Source organism: Macrosteles quadrilineatus, unplaced genomic scaffold (assembly GCF_028750875.1).
Source record: "Macrosteles quadrilineatus isolate MER2022 unplaced genomic scaffold, UCM_ALF_1.0 Scaffold_2__2_contigs__length_208266976, whole genome shotgun sequence".
NCBI classification, from domain to species: Eukaryota; Metazoa; Arthropoda; class Insecta; order Hemiptera; family Cicadellidae; genus Macrosteles; species Macrosteles quadrilineatus.
Window position 1 is genome coordinate 161,961,199 of NW_026542595.1, and position 19,805 is coordinate 161,981,003.

The 19,805-nt window shown below is 32.2% G+C and overlaps 1 protein-coding gene across 1 annotated transcript in view; it reads left to right on the forward strand.

Annotated features, from left to right (window-relative positions):
- Positions 1–19,805, forward strand: part of LOC128986173 (uncharacterized) — a 403,677-nt gene that overhangs the window by 325,127 nt on the left and 58,745 nt on the right. The window lies entirely within an intron of this gene.

The following is a 19,805-nucleotide window of genomic DNA, read 5'->3' on the forward strand; positions in this document are numbered from 1 at the left end:
AAATAAATAACTTTCTCTAGCGTTATTAATTCATTGGTATAGAATCAAGTAATAGTTGCAACAAATAATAGGATTAAAGGTGTTTGACTGGGTAGTTGACATACATTAGGAAATAATAATATCTGGATAGCAACATAAATCAACACTTCACAATAAACATGAAAAGGTTACTAAAAGTAACAATAGAACTTAACAGTTTACATGTATTGAATTGATCCCTACTTAACGAGTTTTGAAAGTATAGTTAAGTCAAGTACTACATAAGCTATATACACAAGTGAATTTTGGAATCTTGGATGCTCCAGGTGTAATGAAACAATACCACTCACAGGCTAAGCCCATGGAATGTTCTGGATTGTGTTGCTTCCATGATTTTTTTTATACACTGTGATTAATGTATTTTTGTTATACAGTATAATAACAGTGATTTTCGTTCTCATTATTTGTTTTATTACGAAATGTAATGAGTTGGTTCAAATGTGGATTCCCCAAATATATGAAGCAACACCCTAAATAAGAAAATTTAAAGAGTATATTAAATCTATTTTAAAAGCTAAAAGGTATAAACGATAAGGTAAATGAATTACTCTACTTTTAGATACGTTATTTTTCTGTACAAGTGTTTTTCAAGAACATGACTATTTTGCAGTTTGTCTAGTTGTTTATACGTAGTACAAAATGTTAAAACAATAAACCACAATTCCTTACTCAGTAAACCGAGATAAGATTAATACTTAAGCAACTCCATATTTTCTAAACCAAATGAATCGGTGGGTGGCGTAAAATTATACTGGCAGACATTAAACCTTAACGTCTCGCTTTTATCCTAGAAAATTAATCTTCAGAAGTAGCGTTGTTAAACTTTATTCTCAGACTCATTCGTAATAAATTTGCCAAGTATTATGAAAATCCACTAGTTTTGTAACCACGCTTAACTTCACTTGTATTCGTGATAAACATTAATCTGATTTGTATAATCAATTAACACGGAATAATAGATTTTCTAGACACTTATTAAAAAGACTACCCGTAACCTCTATTATAACGAAGTAATTTAAATGAGTATTATATTGTTATAAACTATCTGTGGATTGTACCAAATGATGATTTCATAAACTAATATTTACTATAAGAACATCTGCATCACCATAATATTACACCGAATGAAATGAATTTGTGTACCACTAGGTGGGTTGTAATCCTACACAATACTGTTAATGTAGCAACGGAAAATACAACGGCGCCGCCTAGCAATACAGAGGCACGCGTGTATTGCGGGTATTGCGTCAGAAGAATGTAACGGCGCAGGCCGTAACTTTGCTAACCATTGTCGTTTGCATTGAGCAGGAACACTAAATGTAGCCGTAGTGCAAATCAGCTGATTGATTTCATATGTCATCACTGCTGTGACAGACCATGTTGTCCTCATTTTCCGTATGTTTCACTCTGCATGCGTTACAGAGCATTATTACAAGTTTGGTAGTTAAGAGTTTTATTTTTTTTTATTTTATTTTTTTTTTTTTTGTAGTTAAGAGTAAGTGCCAATGTTATCTTAATGCTGGCACATGTGACCGATACTTAATACAGCGACTTTATACCTGTGTCCTCACTGTAGCTATAAATAAATTTATTAGACGGAGCTAAATGATCCTATTTTACATAATAGCCTTTGAATAATGTTGAAACTGAAAATAAACAAATAAGATTTTCCTAAACACAGAGGATACGCGTCCGGTAACCAGACGTGGATTAGGCGTCCGGTATTGACGTCACCGGGTTGTGGGGTCCCGGAACGCCATTACCACAACGATACGATTCTCGGTCAGCGTTGTTCGTGTTGTAGTGGATAGAGTGCTCGGCTGATATCCTAGAGGTCCCTGGTTCGAAATCCATCGGTTTCTTTAACTTTTTGTCACAGATTTTGCTTTGAATGTAATTTCTTCTTAACTGTACATCTTTAGTTAGAATTTTTGGCATTTATAATCTTATGTTATGAAGATAATTGAACCTTCATTTGATTTTTTAATTATCAGCAAGTTTGGTTGGTTAGGTTAGGTTATGACAGTAACTGCCGGACGCCTAATCCACGTCCGGTTACCGGACGCGTATCCTCTGCGTTTCCTAAATTTGTAAATAAACTATTACAAAAGTGTATCATTAATTGGTTTGGAACAAACCAAACCATGGGTCATCTTCACACTACACATACAAATTTCCTATGAAATTCTGATTTTTAACAATCAAATCGTAAGAAATATAGCAATAAGTTAATACCCTTGCTGCAGCAAACATTGCCGGCTAACCAAATTTCCATTTGCCTGGATTGATTTTAAATTAATCTATTACATTAACATTTATGTTTAACGCGTACCTAGGTCTGCTACTATAGAGAAACTAATAAAGTGTGTTTCTTATTAAAATATTAATAGCTTGGTATAAAATAAATAAATCTGCCAAGTTTGATCAAAATATATCCACAAACAAGTAAACTACAACATTTACAATATTCTCCATAAGAATAACATGCTAATTTTAAATGATCATTTTTTTTCTCCGTAACCAATAACCGTACAAAAACACTTTGATATACTGTACTACATTATTTATTTTTAAGCTCTTTAAAGAAACCTGGGGAAAAATTGATAAATTTCGTGTTTAAGGGTAACAAATTAGAAACCCCCATTTTTACCCCATAAAACCCCCCGTTAAACCCCGTTCCCATGGTCCAATCATGCTGGTTCACGAACTCGTTCAAGTTTATCCCGCCTTACACCTTCAAGCCAAACATATATAAAAATTTGAACGATTGGTGTTTTTGGCCTCTGGGGACATAAAAATTAAATACCCCCGCCGCAGCAAACCTGCAGACTAAGTGAATTTCCATTAGCCTGATAGGATTTACACTAAAATGCCTCCTTAAAAATATCATATTTATTCCCTATTTAAATGGAATTAGTTTAACGAGTACTTAGGTTTGTTGCAACAGGGAGGGTTTTATGTTAATAGTTTAGTAAGAAATTAATGTATTTTCCAAATTCGATCAAAATATGTTCATAAACAAGCAAACTACAACAGTTGACTTATTCTCCATAAGAATAACATGGGGATTTTAAATTTACAGTTTTTTGGAATTTTCTCCGTAACCATTAGGCGCACAATAACGCTTAAATATACTAAATTATTTGTTTTTTTATGCTCTACAAAATGGTGTGAAAAGAAATTCTAAAATTTTGTGTTTTTAGGGTCAAAAATGGGAAAAACCTATTTTTACCCCCATAAAACCCCCATAAACCCCCGTTCCCATAGTCCGATCATGCTGATTCGCGAACTCGTTCAAATAAATGTAGGTTTACACGTTTGTACCAAATTTCATCAAAATCGGATCATTTTTGGCTCGAGTTATCGTGCTAACGGACTTATATATATATATATATATATATATGGACTTATATATATATATATATATATATATATATATGCAGATTTTTATTACTTATATATATATATATAACTTATATATATATATATATATATGCAGATTTTTATTATATTAGTAGCCCTAAAAATGTAAGAAAATAATATATGTATATATGAATTTGAACGGATGGTGTTTTTGGCCTCTAGGGACCTCAAAACGAAAAATTAAATCGGTCCCGGGTCCAGGTCATACCATGAGTACTACGGTAATAGCTTATTCCCTATATGGGAAATTCGCTAAAAGTAAATCGGTCCCCGGCCTAGCTCGAACCATTAGACCTACGGTAATAACTACTTCCCTATAGGGCAATTCGTTAAAAACCACAAGATTATTCCGAAAGTGTTGCTGCCTCATTATAATATTTAAAAATACACATCTGTCGAAAAGCAAAAACAATACAATAACTCAATTTTACGGTAGCTTAACAAGCTGCAGTGAAACAGAAAGTGAAAACAGCGATTTCGTGTTCGCGTGTAGCCCGTGGCCATTGACATAGTTGTCGGGTCGTCTGCAAGGTTTGTGGTATGGCCTGACGATGTCTGCTAATTACATTATTCCCAGATCTCGTTAACATTCTTCCACCCCTCCCTCCTACCATTAACACTCTTTTATCTTTTCCCAACTCTTCTTATCCTACTTATTTTTATCCCCCTCCATAATAATATTTTGATATTATATAGTATTAAGGTTGCTTCATAGTTATGCATTTTACGTTAAAGTTTAAAATAATTGTATATTCATTTCAAAGTCAATGATTAAAAATATATAACTACCCAATACATATCTGATTAAAAGAAGAGATTCCAAAACCAAATTGGATTGGTATTAAGCTCCTAATTTGTTATGATTACCTACCTGCCTTGATTACCTTCTTCTTAGTATGAGACCAGTAAAACACTGGATAAGCTGCGTCCAAAATAATTGATATATACATATTTACAAAGGTCCCATACCAGAACTTTTCACTGTTTTTTCACACACCTTGCACGAAGCTAGACCATTATCCACCGCCATGACACCGGAAGTCATGGATTCCTTTCGTCATGTAACTCAATATTTTAATAGTTTCACTAAACTAAAAACTTCTAGCAGCATGTCAAAAGAAGAGTATACTGTGTTCCAGCTTACATTAGGGATTGATATAAACGGGTTATGTGTAGCGAATATTTTAATCCTAATTGGAATCTTTAGGACACTCCAACAATCTTCAGCCCCAATTATGAGAAGTCATTCATTCCTTTTGTCTGAAAATTATTTCGTCTCGAATCGTAAACGATCATCTGAATTCATGTTTATATTCATCATCTCTTATGTAGATACAGCAAAGCTTTCAAGGTGTCTTTGTGCGGTGGGCCTTAACTTTTTCCCATTGACACATTTTAGTTAACATATACATATATAAATTATTTTGACAAAGATTTCATTTTAAATTACACGAATAATGATTATTTAACCTGAAATCCAGTAGTTTTTGTATGTGAGCTACTCAATCTCGCAAATGCTTAAGACGACAGTACTTAAAAAGACTTGGTAATTTCAGTATGTTTAATTAATCATGGCTTTTACCATTTGCACTGATATTTCTGATTAAGAAACTTTTGTTTACTCGTCAAACCAGCTCAAATTATGATTATTTTCAGCGTTTTACAAAGTAGCCTTTCTTATTTAAAAATTAACACAAAGAACTTCAATATCTATTCACCAAGTCTATTAACAATTGCTTAGTTTTAATTAACTACATAGTAATAACAACCAGCGTAGAACTACAGTTGTTACAAACACTCGTAGTAATGTTGTTAATGGTATGGGGGTAGATTTGGAGGGAACGGTGGGGGGGGGGGGTTGTGAGGGTTGCCTAGTTACAATCCACAGTTCCCCGTGTAAGCAATAAACATGTGTTGGTCGGAATTTACTGCGAGGCATATCGTGATGCACAAGTAATTAAACTGGTGGAATTATTTAATTTGGGTACACATTTAATTTTACGTTTGGATGGGGTGTAATTAGTATAATGTAATTGTTCCCGCTCAATTTACGTATTGCACTCATATACTTACAAAATATTAAAATCGTAATTTTCTTTCAACAAAACTAAATTACTTTGGAAACTGGATCTAATGCATAATATATACCAGCATTTACCTTAAAACGTGGAAATATCTGTACACTAAGTTACGCTTTTAAATGATATAATATGACCTTTATTACAAGAAATATATTGTTAACGTGTTAGTCCATTTTTGTTATAAAAATTAATAATAGATCCTTCGATGGGTTTTTATTACCCATGCTTAATGTTAATGAATAACTTCTTGATCAGCATTGTACGTGTTATTAAATTTACGGGAATTAAATAAAAGAAACGTCTTATAACACTTAAAACATATATTTACGCTTATACTGTTACTCACAAGACAGTAAATATACAAAATACCCCCGCCGCAGCAAACCTGCAGACTAAGCGAATTTCAACTCGTCTGATTACATTTTTACTAAAATATTTCCATAAATAAGACATATTATTCCCTATTTAAATAACATTAGATTTAACGAGTGCTTAGGTTTGCTGCTACGGGGAAGGTAAAAAGTGTTCTTTGACCATACGTCAATAGTATAGGATGAAATAAATAAATTTGCCAAATTTTATCAATAGGCCTATATACCCATAAACAAGTAAACTACAACAATTTTCATTTTCTCCATAAGAATAACATGGGAATTTTTAATTACACTATTTTTGAATTTTCTCCGTGACCGTTAGGCATACAACAGCGCTTCAATATACTAAATTATTTCTTTTTTTAAGCTCTACAAAACGGTTTATAAAGAAATCGCAACATTTTTTTGTTTTTAGGTTCAAAAATGGGAAAAACCCATTTTTACCCCATAAAACCCCCCATAAACCCCCGTTCCCATGGTCCGATTATGCTGGATCGCGAACTCGTTCGAATAAACGTAGGTTTACACGTTTGTACCAAATTTCATCCAAATCGGATCATTTTTGCTCGAGTTATCGCGCTAACGGATATATATATATATATATATGAATTTGAACGGATGGTGTTTTTGGCCTCTAGGGACCTCAAAATGAAAAATTAAATCGGTCTCGGGTCCAGGTCTTACCATGAGTACTACGGTAATAGCTTATTCCCTATATGGGAAATTCGCTAAAAGATGGTAAGTGGTGATCGATTTCGATTGGACACTCCAATCATCATCAGACCCAATAGGTGAATGTTAATCTACAAGCTGATTGTTTGCCTATCATGCTTTATTAAAAGACATACCAGTTATGTGTGCAGTGTAAATATAAATATGTTAAGTTGAGTAACAAAAGATTAGAGTCTGTTATCGAAGGTAACTAACTGCTACTGATTCTGAGGGAAGGCGGCAGGCGTGGGTAGAGCTAAACATCTGCCAATACAGGTTTTACAACAGCGGGTTGGGTTTCCATCAGTTTTATAAAGGTTATTAAATTAATGGAACACGTAACATTAAACCCACAGCATAAAAGTTTAAACGCAAATTTCAATTTCGAATGAAAATGTTAACATGTTTTTCAAATTCAAATATTTCATACTAGTACCATATGGAGCCAGTATTGTTACAATTTAGAGAGAGCTTTCTCCAATAATATGTCGAAGAAATCAAAATTCTTTTTAAATAAACAAATAAAAGAGTAAGAGGTAAGCTATGTTTCCATATCACAGACTCGTATTAATTACCAATAATTACTAAAAAACTTCTATAAAGTACGCATTAAAGATATTTGGAGTATAAATAGTTATGTAGTTTTTGTTTTTATTACAATTAAGCGTTTTTAAAGTTAGGTTGAATTCCCTAGATGGAAGCAGACGGTTCTTTAAATCTGATAGCTGGAAACAGTGACACGCATTTAAGCACATAAATAATTTGATACAAATATACACGCGAGCAATAACTAGTATAAATAATCAACAAATAAACACCGCACTCTGATGTACAACATTAATTTTGTACTCGGTACGGATTAAAATAAAATTGTATTTCAGTAGTTAAATATATATTCATTTCAAAAACTGATCTTTTCATACAAACTCACAAGTCAAAATATAGTTCGTTTCGTTTCATAAACAATGACTTTACCGATTTGTTTTATCTGATATTGTTAATCTAGACGATTATAAAATCAAACGTCTCGAAGAAAAAAAAGGCTCCCTTTTTACCTTTCAAGGGAACATACTGAATGTAACTGACCATCCTTGAAATTATAAATATATTTTTATATTTACCGAAAATTGCTTTCATTTGTTTACAATACATGGACACTGACTACGCATGTGGTATAGTGAAGGAGTTTAGATTGAGTTATCCCTTACAAACTACTAACTGTGTGAGGGGAGATGGAGAGGATAAACGGTACAACGGCGGAAACAAATTATAGCTACCAGACCAGGCTTTTATCCGTAGAGTAATCAGTCATTACATTACATTAAATTACGTATTGATAAATACGTAGTACAATTAGTTTTCTTTAAAATAATGTTATTTGAAAATATATTATTTGCAGGCATTACTGGAAAATAAGTAGCTTTAAAAAAGCATTTTAAAATTAAACTTAATTTTTTATGTTTTGTTTTGTTTTATATTGTTGTAGGTATTGTATTGCCCATGTACTTGCCATCAAACCTAAGAAAACAACAAAAATATATTTCTAGATGATATACGCTAGGTATGAATCGAGCAATTTATTATTTTCTTTTGATGTTGTTTGTAGTATCAAATGCAATTGATAATTAAGATCTCCAGAAAAATAGTAAACTAAGTATTACTTTAATTAAGTTATATCAAGCTGAGTAGTAAAGTACTAAAAAAGACGTAACTAAAAACATGGTCATTGTTGGTAGACTATTTCTCCAAAAAAACTGTTTTAATATGTCACTTTAAGGCACGTATGATTTTCACTACATACATAAAACAAGATATTGGCCACTTTGAAGAATGCTAGAAAATCCTTCCTATGTCAATTTCAGCTAAACGTATAACAATAAATATGACTAAATTTCCATAGATTTCCATAGAAATTCTAGGATATGCAAACTTTAATAATGGTGTTCTTTTATGTGGAAACCCCCATCAAATGTACACTATTTTTTTATTTAAAAATAACATTAAAGCAAAATTATTGTGGCATTAAATAGAACATCGTATCTTCGGGGGAATATTTGGTCCAATTTTGCATTTTGACTTTTTCATGACACCAAAAAAATTGCTAAAGTAATTTATAATTACTAGTTAATATTAATCACTCTGTATAAGAAAAACACTCATTTCCGTAGTACTGAGCTATCCAAAAACCATCTATTTTTTATTTAATTACGAAAAGAATATTGTAACTGACTTTTAAATAGATTGCAAACCTATGAAAACAACGGAATTTCTAGAACATGGAATAATATATATAAGTTATCTCTGTAACATTCGTTTTCACCCGTTCGACTTAACCGAATTTTAGGATTGAGGCAATCGTTCATAGAATCACAATAAAAGTTAAACTTTAGAAATACATAAGTTTTTTTACGATTTAGGTTATTTACCTAACGCTTCATTTTTCATTCAACGTTTACTGTAGGGCAGGGTTTATTGAAATCCGCTTGTTTCGACAAGTAATTTTCAAGCTGACAGGATTGAAAGGGATTACCTGTGCTGGGAACAATCTATGTTTCATGCAGTTCAACATCATCACCTATCCCCAGTGTCTGCTTAATACTAATGTGTGATCTAAATTAGCCTGTGTCTGCATGTCACAACCCGTAGTAATGTACTAGAGGGATCAGTTGATGTTATCACTACTAAATCTTAAAGTGTTAATTTTTTTTTTGTTTTTAATTTAATAGTTTTTATGAACATGGCAGTATAACTGGGCTGTTATACTCGAAATTTACTGAAGTAGAGATTGCGAATGTGTTGCAGTGGGATACATAATACAAGATTACATAATACAATACATAATACAATTTGTTGTTTAACGCCATATTTTTCTTGTTTTTATTCGTATGTATTACTACTTTTTTCAGCTAATTTTTGGAAGGGCCAAAAGCACGTGTGATGAACTTTACTTTAGGGTTGTCTATAATGTTTTCCGTAAACTATATATAATCAATGCTGGTTCTCACAGAGCCAATTTATTTTCCTAGTATTGGAATGTAGGTCACTCTCAATGTTGCTTATTTTATACAAAAAAAACAAGCAATCCCATTGATTATACGACATCTCCAAATTATATCTGTTCTACTGTGTGCAAAATATTTCCCCATTTTTATAACAGCTTTTGCCTCCTCTGGCAAGTGCGTAAAACCGATTACTAAATACTATTATTGTTCTACATTTCTTGATTAACGAGGGTTTTTTTAGTTTTAACAAGGGCAGCTGTCGCCAAAATTATACGTACTAATACATCCAAAATAGTTACAATTTTATTTGTTTTAGTGCCGATTTAAAAACACGATTTAAAAAAAGAATTAGCTGAAGGGAGGTACCATTTGCGAAACATTTACGATGCTTTTTATACTTACAAAATTAGACTAGATACCTGAAACGTTAGTCCCAACAAAGTTATACTACCATATATAGCAAAAAGACGGCAATATTACTTTGTAGGCTACCGTTCCTGGACAATTGATAGGGTTGTAAACGCATCAAAAGATCTTCCCCTCTATAAAACATAATGGTCCTTTCAATTCTGCAATCGATTCGGTAATATTCATATTTCCTGCCTTTATTTCTTGCTTGAATTTATGGAACAGTTGTAACCGTTGCTGCGCTCTTTAATCCGCTTAGGTATTTTACATTCACATCATTCTCAGTCGAACACAGGTTGAAATTTTTTCACGGGATTTATTTGCGTTTTTACACGTGTAAGTCTTTTCGAAAAGTACGAGAGAAAAATACATTTTAATCCCGGGGTATGTGATTTAGTATTAGTGATTTTATACAATGCAAATATAATGCGATCTTAAATACAAAACACATTCATAAATCAATTATTTAAGATGGGGACGCCACTATGTGCTTATTGTAACCCAAATATGAGTGAAAGATGAGTGTAGGATGAGTAGCGCGATCTTGCAGTCTTGTTAGTGACTAAGGCCGACGTATTCCTTAGACACAGCAGTTAATTAATAGCCCATAAGTTACATTTAATGACAACTAAGGGACCTACAGTTTATAGTGGAATCCAAACCACATTTTTCCTCAGTACATTCCCAGTACTGCGGATAGTTTTAGTACTCACTAGTGCGGATGTTAATCCACAACAGGGAGTGTCGCATCCTCAGTGCATGCCTATAAATATCCACAACTCGTGACCTCCTAGTAGCTGGATTACAGGACGATGCCACCGTCCCAGTCATGATTCAATTCATCACCTCAAACCTACTTTGACTAAATTACAGTCATAAGATTATTATTTGCTTCGAGGTACGCGAAATATCGTTGGGTTCAGTGAGTAAGTAGGGTTGTGTCAACATGGAAGATGCAATGATACTTATTGTTGAATGTTTACCAGACTTGTATGAAGAGATATATTCACCTAGTTTAGTTAGGTGTATTTATGAACTATAATAACTACTTAGTTCTAACATAATAATGGGAAATTATGTTACTACCTCAATCGTTCAAACTTTTTGTTATTTGAATTCTCACAGCTAAAAGAAACAAATTTTCACTTGAAATTTCCTAAACGTTCAGCTGTTTTAAGAATCTGCAATTAAAAAAGGATTGACTATCATCAGTGTAGTAAACACAAGTGGTCTTAAATTTAAGGACAAAACGTGAATTATTTAATCTAATATTTGTATAATAAAATTACACATAAATATTCAAGCAAATGCAAACCACTATTTTCAGGTCGTGTATGATTTGTGGAAATAAGAGTACTTTATCTGAACAAATATAAAATATAAGCTTTTAAAACTCTAAAAATACACAGTATTAGAACTCAGCCCTTTATATAAGGATTTATGGTCATGTACTGAAATGTTGAACCAAGGCATTCTCATAAAGAAGCTAGAACGGTTCAGTTTCATGTGAATACTATTTATAGTTCAGTATCGTCTTTTTATCATGTTGCAAGGTGTTAGTATATTTTAAATGTTTTCCAAACCACGATTGAACGCTTGATTTTACGTTAAAACGCAACAGTTGCAATTAATTACTAGTTAATGTATTTTGGTCCCTAGATAATGTACCATCTAACAATTTATGTATATTTACATTATATCAGGTCAAAGGTTTCTTTCAAATAAAAGATTGTATCAATTATGCTTTAACACTTAAACACAGCTTCCTGTCTGTATATGAATAATTTTATCAACATGGATAGTATAATTTAATCTAAATACTTGTTCAGTTATTTACTCTTCTGGTTTGGTAAGTGCAAAAACAAAGACAAAATATAATTGTTGTTTCACGTCACTTGGTTATAAAGTTGTTATTATAAGTTTTAAACAAGGGCCTTTATTGCCATAATTATGCTTGGTAAGTAAATTTTCACTGGTAAAGTTTGCTTGTTAAACTATATAAACAATTTATATTCGTTATTGCGTTAACATTGGTTGGTGTAAATCTCATTGCTATTCAAACCTATAACAAATAATCAGAATAAATAAAATGTGAATTGGCATTGCCCTCAAATACAAAATAACAAATACACATCAGCTAACTTTTTCTGTAGATTCAATAGGAAAAATAAAGGAATTTAACCTCGTAAAATATCTGTAAAAATACTCATCCACCGTTTACACGTTCCTTACTTTTTGGCTACCAGCTAAAACAACTCGTTGAGCAATCACTCGAACATTCAAAGTTCGGCTCATCTGTGTATATTTGTAAATATGTACTCATACAAACTATTCATAAGACTTCAGTAGAAAGTAGAACCATCAATGATCTGCTGCATGCGACATGCGATGTAGTGATCGCTATTTCCCACAATACGATTTGTATCTGGTTGAACTGTGATATCTAATGCTTGAACCATGTACGTGGCGAACATAAGTAGCAAATCCGCCATATCAGAGTGTGTCATTTTATACCAGTCTGCATGCTGCAGATGTTCATTCTCTTCAATTAAGCATTTCGCGTGGTTGTATAATGATTGGTAGAAAAGTATATGCAAATATTATTTTAATATTTAACACGTAAATGTTCTAGTTTCCAATCAGCAATAATCGAAAACTATTTACGTCTGTTAGAGGTTATGATTATTTAAAATTATCAAAAGAATTTGAGCTTAAAATGGTTTGGTGTTGATTTTAATCCTTGCAAGTTATTCAAGTTACAGTAAATCATAAAAAATAACTTAAAACGATTAATATAAAATATCCACTGCAAGTATAAGATACGATAAGCTATTCAAATTCATACCATCACATGTAATTACTCAAACACTTTATTCACCGTTTTTTTTTTATCTTTTACTTACCTACATTATATTTCGAGTTTTAGTTATTATTTTTGCGCAGTGTTATTACTTTCATTAACACAAGAGCTAAAAAAATACCTAGTGGAAGATTTCTGTAGTGTTCAGAAACTCATGTTTGCTTGATCTATAGCACATATATTATATTCTACCTATATATTCCATACTTGATGTAGGCCCCTACAATGAATAAGATAAATAGGTAAACGGGGTTTTTTACTGCGTATGACTACTCTGTATACAGTCTTTGTCGATTGAACTGGACATGTACTTTATTCATTGAAGAAAAATATAATCAACTGTAAGCTCAATGCAATATGATTATGGTGAACAAATCCACTTTGTTGTGTGTGATGATATGCATTTGAACATTGTAATCACTATGAATGTGAAACAACAGAAAGTATATGAGAGTGTGTAGAGTAGAGAAAGTATACAAGACAGTGTAGTGAGTAGAGAAAGTATAGAAGACAATCACAACAAACGTGACAATATTGCATCGACGTAACTTTGGTCATGTATCAAAAGTACATTTCAATCTCGCGCGTGTTCCATCCCCTGAGGGAAAATATTCACGTCAGCGACATCGCGGTTTTGGCCCAAACTCGTCTCCGTCCTTGTTCCCATTCTGTTCCCTGTGTACGACTTGTTCGCTCGGTGAAAGTCCATTCCTCTGTGTAAATCCAGTATAATTATTTTTCTTAAATGTATCACGGACATTGAAGTGTGTTTTAAGTAAATCTCATTTAGCACTTTTTATGTATGGAATAAAAGTTGGAACAGTCTAACATTCTTTATATTATAACGTTATTCTTTTTCATTGGCTCGTCCTATGAAGTAAATGTCAATAAAATTATCTAGAATCATTAGTCTTAGTATAAAAACTAGTATAATATACCATAATCTATAATATTAAAACGAAAAGAGTGTTTTTTTATTTCACGATTCTGAATCAACCACTCGACGGATTTTCATGATTTTTCTGTTGAAAGAAAGATAATTTTGAAAACTAGGGAATGTCGAAACCATAATTTTAGTTTAGGGTCCCAGTTTTTTAGAAATTAAGTTTTAATTTTTAAAAAGTTTAGCAGCCGACGCTAAGATTCTAAACTAGCTTTTGGCATTAAATAATTTGCTTAACATAACAGCTGTAAACATTCAGCTTTTTTGTCACAAATTCAGCATTTGGATAGAAATGTAAAGACATACTTAGGGTTGACTTATTTATACTATGTGTAATGCTAATCATTGATACGTTCAATTCTTCTGTAAGAGGATGACTGATTAATTAAATATACATAGTAAAAACTAGGATGTTCAAATTACTTTTTAAAGCAATCTTTGTAATCTTCGATTTGTTTTAGAACAATATAATTTGTTTTAACTAACAGCTGGTTAAATATAAACTATGGAACTATGAGGTTATTTTATTTACTCTTATTTTGTCATTGATTATAGGAAGTAAGTAAGATTTGTAGAGATAATTAGACCACAGTTTAAAATAGTTTAGACCAAAATTAATTAAACCACAGTACAAATCGAGGATCTGTACACGAGTCTTAATAAAAAAGGATAAATGCAAATTATTTTGCTGCTGATTGAACACAACGTCAACATTGACCTAGGATACTGCAATTAGACAAACCATCCTTTTATAAAATCGTGATCAGTTGTGGTTACGTTTGGGGGTGCCTATATCAGCGCCCCCAAACGTGAAAATATCACTTTTATTTAAACTATGAATATATTGTAGTTTAAATTAACTAATATGGGAAATTACGATGTACATTTATTCAATGAGGGTGGGTAATTATCAAGGATAGAACTGATAACGGTATGGATAATAAACATTGACAATTACGTCATTAGCTTTACTATTGTGTTTACTTTTTATATTCCTGCTACAAGTGACCAGTAATGAATGTTATTTGAACCAAACAGCTGTTTCAAAACAAACTGTTATTGTTTTTACTTTTCTTTGTTTACGCTTATTTATTTAGCAATTAATGCAGTGAAATTGATATAAAGGATAGGTGTGACGATTAGTTTTGATGTTAGGACACCAATGTTTTATGTGTACTGTGAATTTTATTCGATATTATCGTTTTATTTTAGGTCGTTTCTATTCAGACCTACTGGAAATTGTGTATAGTAGTTGTATTGTGGTGATAATAATTATGGAAGAGGCAGGTATGCTATGGAAGGTGGTATCGTTGACTAGGTCTATGCACTTCTCAATTGACTATTACTCTCTCTACTGTAGGCTACTTATAATCAGGGTGCGTCTGTGCGAATCTGCTGCAAATCTCACTTCAACTCTTTTCACATCGTAAAAATTGCAGAATTGCTGTTTTATTGTAAAATTATCGGATTTAAAATGCATATCGTATAGGCCTATGATGGAATAAAAACATATTTGGTCACACAACATTTGTTTACAAGATGATTTTTCACATTAAAACTGCAAGAAACTTTGTCTTTATACGTGTAAACTAGCTGATCTGAATTGTACACGGTTTTAACTGACTACTGAATTCCCGTACGTAGGACGGGCTAACACCTCGTAATTATTATAATCCAATATAAAACCCCCAATTAACAAATTAAAATCAAATTAGTGCAAATAATAATTGTTCAGGGTGGCTGAAAAGTACGAGATGCACCCACTTTTGAACCTTTTCAGATATTTGAAATCTGATTGCGGCAACCTTCTTAGATATTAGAGGATATAATAATCGTGGTTAATTTTGAATATTTAGCCCTTATGGGTAGTGGGGGTAGGGTAAAACTAAATAACAAGTATAGTCGGGTTTAATATCATTTTACAGGTCTTAACAAAACACACCCATTTACATAAAAAAAACCCAAATCGGTCCACTAATAGCACAATGGCACTCTAAAACGTTCCAAATCCAAATAACCATGAGGGTGGCTGAAAAGTAACTTGCTCCCCCCTTAACTTTTTAACTATTTGAGATATTTGAAATCGGTTTACGGCAACCTTTTTATATATGATGTGTTACAACAATAATAGTTAATTTTGAAAATTTTGACCTTAAAATTTTGAAACCAAACCCACTACCCAGTGAGGGTGGGGGATAGCTTAAAATTTTTAAATAGGAAGTATGGTCGAGTTTGGTATCATTTTACAGGTCTTGACAAAAATAAATAATTGACATAAGGAAAATCGAAATCCATTCCCTACAAAATGACAGCTAAAAATTATTCAGACACTGGTTATTAGAAGTAGTTTTTAACCACCATTTCATTATTAGTAATCCAATTTCTATTTTCTTTATGTCAATTGTTTAGTTTTGTCAAGACCTGTAAAACGATACCAAACTCGATACTTCATTTTTGAACATCTTTAACTACTCCCAACCCCCACTACCCCTAAGGGCAAAATTTTCAAAATTAACCATAATTATTGTAGCCCTTCATATCTAAGAAGGTCGCCGCAAACAAAATTCAAATATTACAAATGGTTGAAAACTTAAGGGGTAAAAGTTACTTTGTGGCCACCCTGTATAAATGCGTCATCCAGTTTATTACGTAAAACCACGGCCCAGGCAATGACGTATAAGTCACGTAACTTCAAGTCGAATAGCTCTGTCTGACAGTGATATTAATATAAATAATAAACCAAAACAGTAGGCAAACAAATTAATTGAGTTATAAGAATTAACAGAATGCAAAACTATCAATAAGGCTACTCCTATAGGATACTACAACACAAAACGAGATATTTTCCCTCGCGTCATCATACAAAATCTGCCATTTTGAGAAATTTGTTTTGCTTAGGCCTACTTAAAAATTATGTGGTATTTTGTTGACAATTTATTCTCTTATTTTCATTGTCATTGTGTTATTGCTCATTGCCATTTAATGTATTGATACAGATTTTTTTACTTCATTATAGTAGGGTCATACAAGTACTTAAAATTTATTTTAATGCCTTATATGAATGAGATGAAATAACGAGAGTTAAAATTTATCATTTCGTAAAGAATCCATATAGATTGCACTACAATTGTTTGATTATTTTATGGAGAATCCACTTTATGATGTTGAAATATTTGAATTTATTTGAGTAATGGTATAGATTAAGACATTAAACATATTATGTCTGGCGAATAAGGAAACCAATATTGCTAAGGCATATACATTTGATAGTGCTCTAAAACACATCAAAGATATGGTGCTATAAAATGGAAGATTCCTTTCAATTCTCCCGTTACGTCAGAAATATTCACATTAACAAAAGTTATCGCTTACAAATCTAACTGAGCTTATCTTATCTTATTGCAAAATGCTGTGTTACATTAAATGATGTTTGCATAAGTACTGATATAATTATTGTTTACTGTACTGCTTCATTAATTTAGCGATTGTAACTAAAAGAAAATATTCGCTTATCACAGAAAAGCTAGAGACTGAGCGAATTTCCATTTACACACCACCTAACAAATTTTGGTATACTGTATATTACACTTTCTTGTTAAACAGTGGATTATAATTTAAATGTTTTTCTCATTCCACGGAACTTTTTCCATAGAAATTACTTTGGTATGGTTCTACAATTTAGAAAATTCATGAATTAAGTTTTTTGTATGCTTTTCATATTTAAATTTAAATATTTGCAAATAAATCTTTTTAACGAGGTGTTTTATCGTATTTTAGTAAACTTTATGCAGAAAAATACCTCTTACTTGGTGAAGTACGGGATAAGCCCGAGGCTTGAGCCCAGCTTTCAGCGTTTGTCAATAAAGCTGTTTGTTTGGGGCTGGACATTGACTGGCTTTTCCTTTATATAAATAGTACTTTTAGCATCTACTGTTTCAAGTGTTAAAAATGAAGTATGAGATTAAAGCAAATTTATAATTGGTTATGTATAAGCTCGAAACATTTGCATAAAATACTTATAAAAAGAGGAAAAGCTAGTAGAGTTTTCATGAAATTAAAAAGGACAGATTCAGTTATAAATATCATTCCTGAATTGGGTGTGTTTTTAAATGGTTTACTGTTTGTATATTTATAAGACAACTATTTTTGAAAACAATTTCATTAAAAAAAAATAAAATCTTACTTTCTTTACTTGAAAATTTCAATTTCAAGTAAATACACAAACTTTCAAATTAACCTTCCTAGACATAATTTAGAATTCTACACCAAAAAATGTTCATATGCAGTAATAAAATTTCATAGAAAATTACCTATTTGGCTAAAAAGGAAAATAACACAGATAGATTCAAAAGCTTACTAAAATACTTATTGGCAAGAAACCCATTTTATTCTATTAAAGAATTTTTAGAATGTAATCTCTAATATTGTTAATTTGATTTCCAGGTACATAGTTTTACTCTGACGTAACCTAAAGATTTTCTGATTTTTTAAATTTAAGAACTTATTTTTAGTTTTACAATATAAAACCTTTGTAAAACAATTTTATTTTATTTAGTTTAATAACGCCACAAGACATGATACCTAAACTTTTTGAAGACAGAATATTTAATTGATTGATTGTTGTTTTTTTATTCGTGATGGAAAATGTCCGCAATAAACCTTTGAACAACCAAGTAGATATTCATGTGACATTATGTCAACTGTATCACAGTTGCTACAGACAGTGACATATTTACCGTACAAAACCAAGTAGACATTCAATTGGCATTATGTCAAAGTATCACAGTTACAGCAGACAGTGACGTATCTGTTAACAACACCAAGTATACATTCAAGTGACATTATGTCAACTGTATCACAATTGCTACAGACAGTGACGTATTGATCCTACAACACCAAGTAGACATTCAAGTGACATTATGTCAACTGTATCACATTTGCTACAGACAGTGACGTATTTGTTGCACAACACCAAGTAGACATTCAAGTGACTAATATGTCAACTGTATCACATTTGCTACAGACAATGACGTATTTGTTGCACAACACCAAGTAGACATTCAAGTGACATTATGTCAACTGTATCACATTTGCTACAGACAGTGACGTATTGATCCTACAACACCAAGTAGACATTCAAGTGACATTATGTCAACTGTATCACATTTGCTACAGACAGTGACTTATTTGTTGCACAACACCAAGTAGACATTCAATTGGCATTATGTCAAAGTCTCACAGTTACAGCAGACAGTGACGTATCTGTTAACAACACCGAGTAGACATTCGCTCTATTTTACGGAACACATTTCAGCTCATTCAAGTTAATAACATATATATATATATAATATATACATAACATATATATAATATATATATGTTTGGCAGTGATAAACTCAGACACCGCTGAACCGATTGCCACGAAACTTGGTACATACGTGTAGAATTTCATGGAATAGGTTTATACACCATCAATTTCGTGATCCGTCCAATCGGCTCCGCCCCAGTGGCTCTGGAGTTTCCCATGTTAACCTTATGAGAACTGGAATTAACGAATCTTAACAGCTGTTTCAATTAAACAAGTTGGTTCTGTTCTATGATGTTCAATAGCATTAGAGTTACACGGATTACCAACAGGGTGCAGCACTATTATTTCTTTTACATTTATGACAACAGCTAATTTGCAACCAAAAGATGAGTGAGCATAGCGAACGAACTTCAACCTGGAGGCGAGTTAGCATAGTGAACGAGCTAACCTGAAGGTAAGTGAGCGTAGCGAACGAGCTAACCTGAAGGCAAGTGAGCGCAGCGAACGAGCTCCAACCTAAAGGTGAGTGAGCGTAGCGAACGACACTTCAACCAGGACGTGATTGAGCCGAATAGAAAGACCAAAAATATTGTCTACCCACTAGCATTATTATAAGAGCAATAATAAAGAATCGGTTATCCTTTGTACTATATGTG